The sequence below is a fragment of the Nannospalax galili genome, unplaced genomic scaffold, assembly GCF_000622305.1.
Source record: "Nannospalax galili isolate Female #2095 unplaced genomic scaffold, S.galili_v1.0 scaffold127, whole genome shotgun sequence".
In the NCBI taxonomy this organism is placed as follows: Eukaryota; Metazoa; Chordata; class Mammalia; order Rodentia; family Spalacidae; genus Nannospalax; species Nannospalax galili.
This window is the reverse complement of record NW_008360326.1, coordinates 2,081,066-2,089,576: the sequence shown is the minus strand read 5'-3', so window position 1 is coordinate 2,089,576 and position 8,511 is coordinate 2,081,066. Positions and strand designations below refer to the sequence as shown.

Here is an 8,511-nt window from a genome sequence, read left to right as displayed (position 1 = left end):
ATTGCAACATCCAAAGCTTTAAAGTAGATAATACCAACTAAAATTGTAATCAGCCAGGAGAGCAACGCGGAACACAAGCAAAAGCCCACAACCTTAGCAAAACACTAAACCTAACATTAAACAGCAATAAATCCCCGAGGGGCACCGTTCCCGGAAGTACTGCAATACCAGGTCGATGCGTGGAGTGGACGGAGCAAGCTCCTATTCCAACTCCTAGTTCCAAAAATCCATTTAATATATTGTCCTCGGATAGAGGACGTATCAGATATTAAACTGATAAGAACAGATACTACACTTGATCTTAGCCAAAAGGCCGAGAAGCGATATCTTTTTCTCCGCACTGCGCCTTGTCCTACGCCCTCGCCCCACACTAACATTGCGGTCACCGCGCACACTCTCCCTCGGGCTCCGGCGGCCTCACGGGCTCGTCCTCTTCCCCTCAGCGCGCGTTTCCTTTTCTCACACTTTCGCCAGAAATTACACATCACGCTGTCCCGGCGTTCCCGGGTGGGAGGCCTCATCTCATTTGCATGCCCCACCTCCCTGGGGGCGTGGTGATCCTGGGCCTCGCCCCTCCCGGCAGCCTCCGCCCGGCGTTCGGGTCGGGGTACTTCCTGTTTGGTCGTGGATTAGCAGGAAGGGATGGAAGCCGGGGTTGGGTTGCGGAGCTGCGGAGGAGGCCACAGCCCACCTGGCGGACTTTCTCTTCCCGGTCGTGGTGGGGAGACGGCTTCGCGCCATCAACAACGGGGCTCTATCCGAGTCGGGTGGGGAGCCGGGCGGGTGGGCGAGTGTGCAGGGCGCGGAGGAGCTCATTCCCGGTGAAAAACCCGTGACCTGTCGTGCTACACGCCTTTAATTCCAGCACATGGGAGGCAGGGGTCAGGGAATCTCTGAGTTCAAGGAGAGCCTGGCCTACATGGCGAGTTCGGCGTCAGCCAGCCTGGTCTAGCTAGAGAGCTCCAGGATAGCTTCATCTACAGGGAGCCTGTTTCAAGAAGACAAAAGGAAAAAGGGGGGGGGGCATGGCTCAGCGGCTTATGAACTTTGGCTGCTCTTGCGGAGTACCTGGGGTTCAGTTCTCAGCGCCTACGTGGTGGCTAGCAGCCGTCTTTTAACTCCAGTTCCAGGGGACTCTGACGCCTTTTTCTGAGCCCAGAGGGTATTGCATGACACGGGTGCACTTACAAAAGTGCAGACAGGACGCTCATACACATAAAAATAAAATATTTTAGCGAGGTGTGGGGCATGCCTTTAATCCCAGCACTTGGAAAGCAGAGGCAGGCAGATCTCTTGAGTTCAAGGCCAGCCTGGTGTACATAGTGAGTTACAGGCCAGCTAGGGCTGCAGAGAGACGCTGTCTCCAAAAGACTTAAAAAATAAAATATTTTTTAAGACAAAGAGAAAGCCAGAGTAAATATATTGAAAAAAAAAACCCCTCAATATTATTCATTGAAAATTTGAAATTAATACATATATAATGCCTGTGCACTTTTTCACAGTTTGGGGGCTAATCAAATGCCAGTGCGTAGCACCATCAAATGCAATAGTAATGCAAGACTCAAAATTTGATACCTAAGGGCTAGAGAGATGATTCAGTGGTTAAAAATCACTGGCTACCCTTACAGAGGACCCATGTTAGATTCCCAGCACCCATATGACGACTAACACCCGTCCCTAACTCCAGTTCCAGGGGATCCGACACTCTCTTCTGGCCTCTGCAGGCATTGCATGACATGGTGCACTTACACATGCAGGCAATACACTCATACACACAAAAATAATAAAATATTTTCTTAAAGGATTTGATACCTAAAAGAAAGGTTGCATCATTGCTCTATTTATGGTCCCTTAACAGGCTTGGGAGGTTAGTCTGGAGTCAAGTTAAACGTCACCAACATTGCTGTGGTTGTTCTAGATCGACTCCACCCAAAATGGAGCTGCATTTGGAGTCCTCTATTTCAGATCCTTAACTCCATCTGTGCAACCTCAGTTTATTTTCAGTTAAAGGCCACTAGGTGACAGAATGGAGAATCATAAAGGATTACAATATAACCCTGAACAGGGAGGTTTACTTGGTACCTTCTTGTATGTGGAACTTATGTGGAAGAGCTACAGACTCTGGCCTGTTCTTGTATCTCTGTGAGTGCTGTGGGGAAATAAAGGACTAAAGCTGGATGTGGTAGTGTACATCTGTAGTCCCAGTAATTGGTTAGGTGCAAGCTGGAGAATCAGCAGTTTAGGTGTAGCCTTAGCTTTGTAAGAACCTGTCTCAAAGCAACTCCCCAAATATAAGGAAACAGGTAATTAGAAGTCATAGGCATAAATGTGTTTATCTGTTAGCACTCAGATTGGTAGGATCTCTGGGCTTAGAGTTGTCCCAAGTCTTTGGCAGCCTCTAATAACGAACACCTTAGTGCATCCTGTTTCTGATGCATGTGACTTTATGTCACCTGGGAACCATCACCTGCTTAGTGAATTTTCATTAGCTTCTAGTTTAATTAGAAAAGGGTACAGCATGATAGGCAGGCTTAGGCTTATATTTGTCAAGTATAACATGAGGAGACCTTGGCGAGCATACTTGGTGTTGTAGGGGGCTAACCTTGCAGAGGTGGGAAGAGATTTGAAACCAGCTCTCTCCTGTGATCATTGATTGTTCTCTGTGTTAGAAAAGTGTTATGGCAGGAAAGTTGTGAGGGTGGAGTTCTCTGTGAGGGCACAATAAAGTAAGAATCTTGTGCTCATCTCTGTAGTTGACAGTGGACTTATGGTTAGCTCCTTCAGTAGACTTAAACGTGGAAAAGAAGGGGCTGAGGTAAGGAAGGAAAAACTGCACCAAAGGAAGCATGAGTTCCTCAAGGCACAGATAAATACAGACATTTGAGTTTCATAACATGTTTATCTGTGTGCATTTTCTCTGAGGGTGAATAGTTTTTAATCTTTATATTCCATAAGATACTGGGCAGATACTCAATAAATTGATAACTATTTGTTGAAATGAATATGTTTTAAGTGATCAGAGTCAGCTGTGTAAGGGGATGGGGTGGATTTGACAGAGTATGCATACTTTTCAAACAACATTGTTTCCTTTGCCTTGTGCACAGTTCCTACAGATTTGAGGCCTAACAGGACCATAGGGTTGGCTGTTCCTTGGCGGCCTAGTAAGATTGTTCACATTGTTTCCCCAAAGACTAGCTAGATTTATATAAGCTGATTCCACAGTAGGAAGGGAGAGTGACTAGATAGTGTTAAGTGATCTCAAAATATAAGATTTAGTTACATATATAACTATCTAAAATACAGCTTTAGTTACAATGTTAGGTAAAATTTCCATTTGTAGTAGAAGGCATTTCCAGAAAAATCATTCCCATAGAGTATAGTTACATACACAGTGTAGTTGAAGATGGGAAAGGCATGAGTGTGGAGGGTTTGGGATGTGTTGGCCATGCCAGAGCTGCCCCTTGTGCTCACAGCTGATTTTCCCTTAGAAAACTGTCCTGTCCCTGAACTTGCACCAAGATCAGGTTTTTCCTGTTTCCCAGTTCCTCTTCATTGGAGCACTGTATGGATGCCCATGAGACTCCCACCCACTGAGTAGACAGAGTCCCTCCTTCTGGACATGACCATTAGTTCCACTGTAGGCCAACGCATCAGGCCCAGGCCTGCTGGCTGAATGGGAAGGAGCTGTCCTTTGTGCATTCACTAGCAGAAACGATGTATGTTCCAAGGCTATTGGGGCCCCAGAGTGGCACCAATCTTGTTTTGAGATCATTTAACACTTTCTATTCAGTCTCCCTTCTTGTAACACAATCAGTTTATTTAAATCAAGGTAGCCTTTGGGGAAATGATGTAAAGAATCTTACAGAGCCCAGGAAGAAAGAAAACTAATACTTTATTCTCTAGGGTTTGCATCCAATGTGTCTAAAGCCAGTATTCAGAATTTTTTAAATATTTTGCTATTTTCATTTTATGTATATGAATGTTTTGCCTGCATGTGTATGAGTGCACCACTATCGTGCAATGCCCATGGAGGTCAGAAGAGGGCGTCGGATTCCCCTGGAACTGGAGTTACAGATGGTTGTTAGCTACCATGTAGGTACCGGGAATTGAACTGAGGCATCCGCAAAAGCAGCCAGTGCTCTTACCTGCTGAGCACCTACTTCTGAACTTTTAAAAAAGATTCAGATTTTAAGGTTACTATTTTATGTGTATGAAAGTTTTGTCTGCACATATTTAAGTGTACCTCATGGGTGCAGTGTCTGAGGTTAGAAGAAGGCGTCAGAGCCCCTAGAACGGGATTAATGTACAGTTGTTAGCCACCATGTGAGTGCTGGAAACGGAACCCCATCCATGCCCAACCTCCTCTGGAATCTTTTATTTAAATTAGCCTCATCCTGCTTTACAAATCAAGAGTAATTTTCCTTTAAAATTGGAACAAAACTTTGAGTTGTGGTGACACATACCTGTAATCTCATTATTTAAGAGGTGGAGGCAGGAGCATTGGCTATAGTGGGAAACCAGCCTGGGCTACACAGTGGATACTAAGCCAACCAGGGGCTACATAGCAAAACACTGTCTAAAAAAATTAAGGCGATAGGGGCTGGAGAGATGGCTCAGCAGTTAAGAACACTGGCTGCTCTTGCAGAGGACCCGAGATTGATTCCTAGCACCCACATGGCAGCTAACAGCTGTCCGTAACTCCAGTTCAAGGGATCCAACACCCTCTTACGACCTCCATAGGCATTGCATTGACACTCGTGCACTTACATACATGCAAGCAATATACTCATACACATAAAATAAAATATATTTGAAAAGGAGATAAAAATAAGCAAAAAGCCGGGTGTGGTGGCACAGGCCTTTAATCCCAGCACTTGGGAGGCAGAGGCAGGTGGATCTCTGTGAGTTCAAGGCCAGCTTGGTCTACATAGTGAGTTCCAGGACAGCTGGGGCTACAGGGAAACCCTGTCTCAAAAAGACCCCCGCCCCCCAAAAAAGCAAAAAAATATAGCAATGTCTTATAAAACGGACATAGTCTGGACTAATGGCTTTTAATTAACCTTGGCAAACACACTGAACCATGTGCTCTTGTGACCTGAGTACCTGATCTTGTTTCCTGGGAACTGCTATTTGCTAATCCCCCCAAAAGAGAATGAATGAATGAATGTATCTTTGAGAATTAACATGTCAAAAAAGACAGTGTGCCCATCTCATTGAAGACATGGAAGACTGAGAAAGTACACTTGACTTTGTGTGTGTGAGATAGGCTGACTCTAGTCTCAAATTATCAGGCAGATGGCCCAGGTTATGGGAACACACATCAGCAGGACCCCAGTTGTTTTGGGAACAGGTCAGTGTGTTCCAGAATGCAACTGCTAACCAGATTTATGGCTTCTGTGGGTTATACTTGTCTTGCTTCTGCAAAATAGCAATTGTTGCTTAATAGAATAGAACTTGTTAAGGGGCCTTTGTACCTGTAAGCTTGGGAACTTAAACTTCATTCCTGGTTATGGTTTCTCTGTATAATTGCTCACCCTAGAGACGGCTCAGGGCTGCACTTGGGTTTCTTTGGACATCCTTGTGTAGTTGCTGGCCAGCAAAGACTTTCATTCAGCAAAACTGAGTGATCTTCTCTGGTGAAGCACCTCGCAACCTGTTGTGTAAGGGTGGATCCAAACTTGTGCTTTCCCAATTGAAGGAGGAGAAACAGAGTGAGGTCTGACTTTGAGGACACAGTTCCAGCAGCATTCGGGGAACAAGTGTCCTCCAAGTTTCTGCCCCTCTTGAAAACTAAAATTAAGAATCAGGTTGTTTTAATCCAGTAATTGTAATGTTAGTAATACAGCACAATGAAGAGTAAAAACTGTCCATGTCATTGGCCTCATCCCTCAGTCAATACATTGTTGATTGCCCCAGGTACAGTCAACAAGAATGAAATGAAAAAAGCCAATGATTTTGGATCTTTAATAGCACAGGCCTTTTTGGTTGCCTGCTTTGTATGTGGATACTTGAAAGCAGGAAACACTAGGACAGGAATGACAAGACTGGGTATGTGTGGCAATGGCTGGACCTCCAGTGATGTTGGTTTAGGGAGTAGAAGTGCACTGCCTCCCGTTGGCTAAGGGTAATGCATGGGGTGTGAAGACTGAAGCCTGTTGGTATTTTAAAGTTGTTTCAAACAAGTGTGAAAAGAATTTAGTAGACCAGGTGTGCACAGTGGGAGAGAGGTTGATCTGTGAGAGCTGTCTCAAAAAAAAAAAAAAGCACACAGTAGTGGCAAAACACAGATACTCTCTCGTACTTCAACAAAGTATTAGATGCGAATTAAACACATATCCTGCTACCAAAACACAGTGACCCAAACACACATGTTTATGTCACCATAGACGTAATTTATAGCAAAACTTAAAATAACCTCATAGGTTTAGCAACCACTAAATAACTAAACATAACTAAGAATAACTATAGCTTCTTACGTTAAACCACTATTATTCCCCGAGGGGGTGCACCGTTCCTGGAAGTACTGCAATACCAGGTCGATGCGTGGAGTGGACGGAGCAAGCTCCTATTCCAACTCCTAGCTCCAAAAATCCATTTAATATATTGTCCTCGGATAGAGGACGTATCAGATATTAAACTGATAAGAACAGATACTACACTTGATCTTAGCCAAAAGGCCGAGAAGCGATAGTTTCTTCTTCGCACTGCGCCTTGTCCTACGCCCTCGCCCCACACTAACATTGCGGTCACCCCTCACAACTCCGCGCCCCCGACTCCCGGCTCTCCATCGGGCTCCGGCGGCCTCACGGGCTCGTTCTCTTGCCCTCGGCACGCGTTCTTTTCTCACACTTTCTGCAAGAAATTTCACATCCCTGTCGACCCAGCGTTCCCAGGTGGGAGGCCTCGCACATTTGCATGTCCCGCCCCCCCTGGGGGCGTGTCAACACCTGGCCGCGCCCCTTCCCTGGGCACTCCCTCCCTGATCGGCCCTTGGAAAGTCGGAAAAGACGGAAGGGAGGTGTGGGATTCGCGAGACGCGGAGGAGGTGGTGGACTTTCTCTTCCTAGTCGTGGTGGGGAGGACGCTTCGCGCTGAGGGCCGTGGAGCTCGTTCCGCGTCGCGCGGAGGCAGCGGGTGGGCTAGTGTGGCGGGTGCCGAGGGATGCTCACTGCTTGTTCCGAGAACGCGCTGTTCGGCGAGTCTTCCCTAAAGCTGCGTCTGACCGCGGGCTGCCCTCCCCTTCCTCCGCTGGTTACTTAGGCCGCCGAACCGTGTGGGTGTCACTTTTCGTGGCTTTCTCCCTGAACCCAACCAAATAGCGGGGTCCTGTGCTCGACCTGTCAGTGGCACTGGGGCCAGGGTTTAAGACTGTTCCATTGCTGCCACATGTAGCAACCTTTACTGAGGAGAAGGTGCGATTTTTGACGTCGCCACAGATTAGAAGTTCTGGATGAGTGGGATGAAGCAGAATTGGAGTTTATTTTGATTTTTAACACAGATTTAAGCACATACAGTTAGTAGGCACTCAAGTGTAGATGTAGGCCTCTCAAGATAGAGTCTGCATAAGTGCCTTAGCAGTAGCCCTGTGTGTGTGTGTGTGTGTGTGTGTGTGTGTGTGTGTGTGTGTAGGGTGTGACAGGAACTGTCAGGCAGCAAACGAAAAAGGTGGGCAGTTCTCCAGAGGATTCAGGCACTTCCAGACTCAAGATTTAAGAACCTGAGGTCTTTCCAGTCTCATGTATCAGTCACATGGGAATGCTTCGCTAGACTCAGCTGTCAGAGGCCCATAAATAAGTCACTATGACCCAGACTTCTTACTCTGTAATACTCATCTCTTCACAGGGTCACAGCACTCTTATCAATGAAACTGATGGTCTGGAAGTTAAAAGGTGGTCTCTGAAGGAATTTTCATCTCAGAGAAGAATCCAGCATAGGTGTAAGATTGAAACTTATTATTTCCCATACAGGACAGAGAGCTGACTGGTATTACCTGACATGTATTTTTCTTTTTCTTTCTTTTTTTTTAAATAGTCCATTTATTTAATCACATTACAACAGACAGACAGTAAAGATGTTTCCAAATGTATGTTACAGCAATTTTGCCATGAATAACCTTCCTCTAATGTCATTTGAGACCTGTGTCTAAAAGACAAATCCCTAAAAGTAGAATAACTATTTCAAAAGTTATGTACATTTTGCAGAGTAGAGAGTGCTGGCATTAGAACACAGGGCCTTGTGCGTGTTGGGCAAGCACTGTATGGCTCTAGCTCAGTTGTCTGCATTTTAGGTTCAATTGTTCTTGCAATGGCACCCTTAGAAGTTACACCCCCAGGGATAGAAAGTGAGCCTGTATCTCTGCATGCATTTGCTCTATTTTTCTAGAATTCTAATTCTTGTGGCTTTTTCCCCCCTTGCCTATATAAACTCTAGAATCAAATTTCATCCCTCAAAATTATATGTAAGAGTTTTCATTGGGACTGCCATGTGTTTTTCTTAATGTGGTAGTTCTGT

The 8,511-nt window shown here is 45.6% G+C and overlaps 2 non-coding genes across 2 annotated transcripts; both read right to left on the bottom strand.

The window, feature by feature from the left end:
- Positions 1–134: 134 nt before the first annotated feature.
- On the bottom strand, positions 135–325 carry LOC115068922. The gene has a single exon (XR_003848264.1). It is a non-coding gene; the product is annotated as a U2 spliceosomal RNA (small nuclear RNA).
- Positions 326–6,498: 6,173 nt separating this feature from the next.
- On the bottom strand, positions 6,499–6,689 carry LOC115068935. Its single transcript, XR_003848276.1, has one exon. It is a non-coding gene; the product is annotated as a U2 spliceosomal RNA (small nuclear RNA).
- Positions 6,690–8,511: the final 1,822 nt, after the last annotated feature.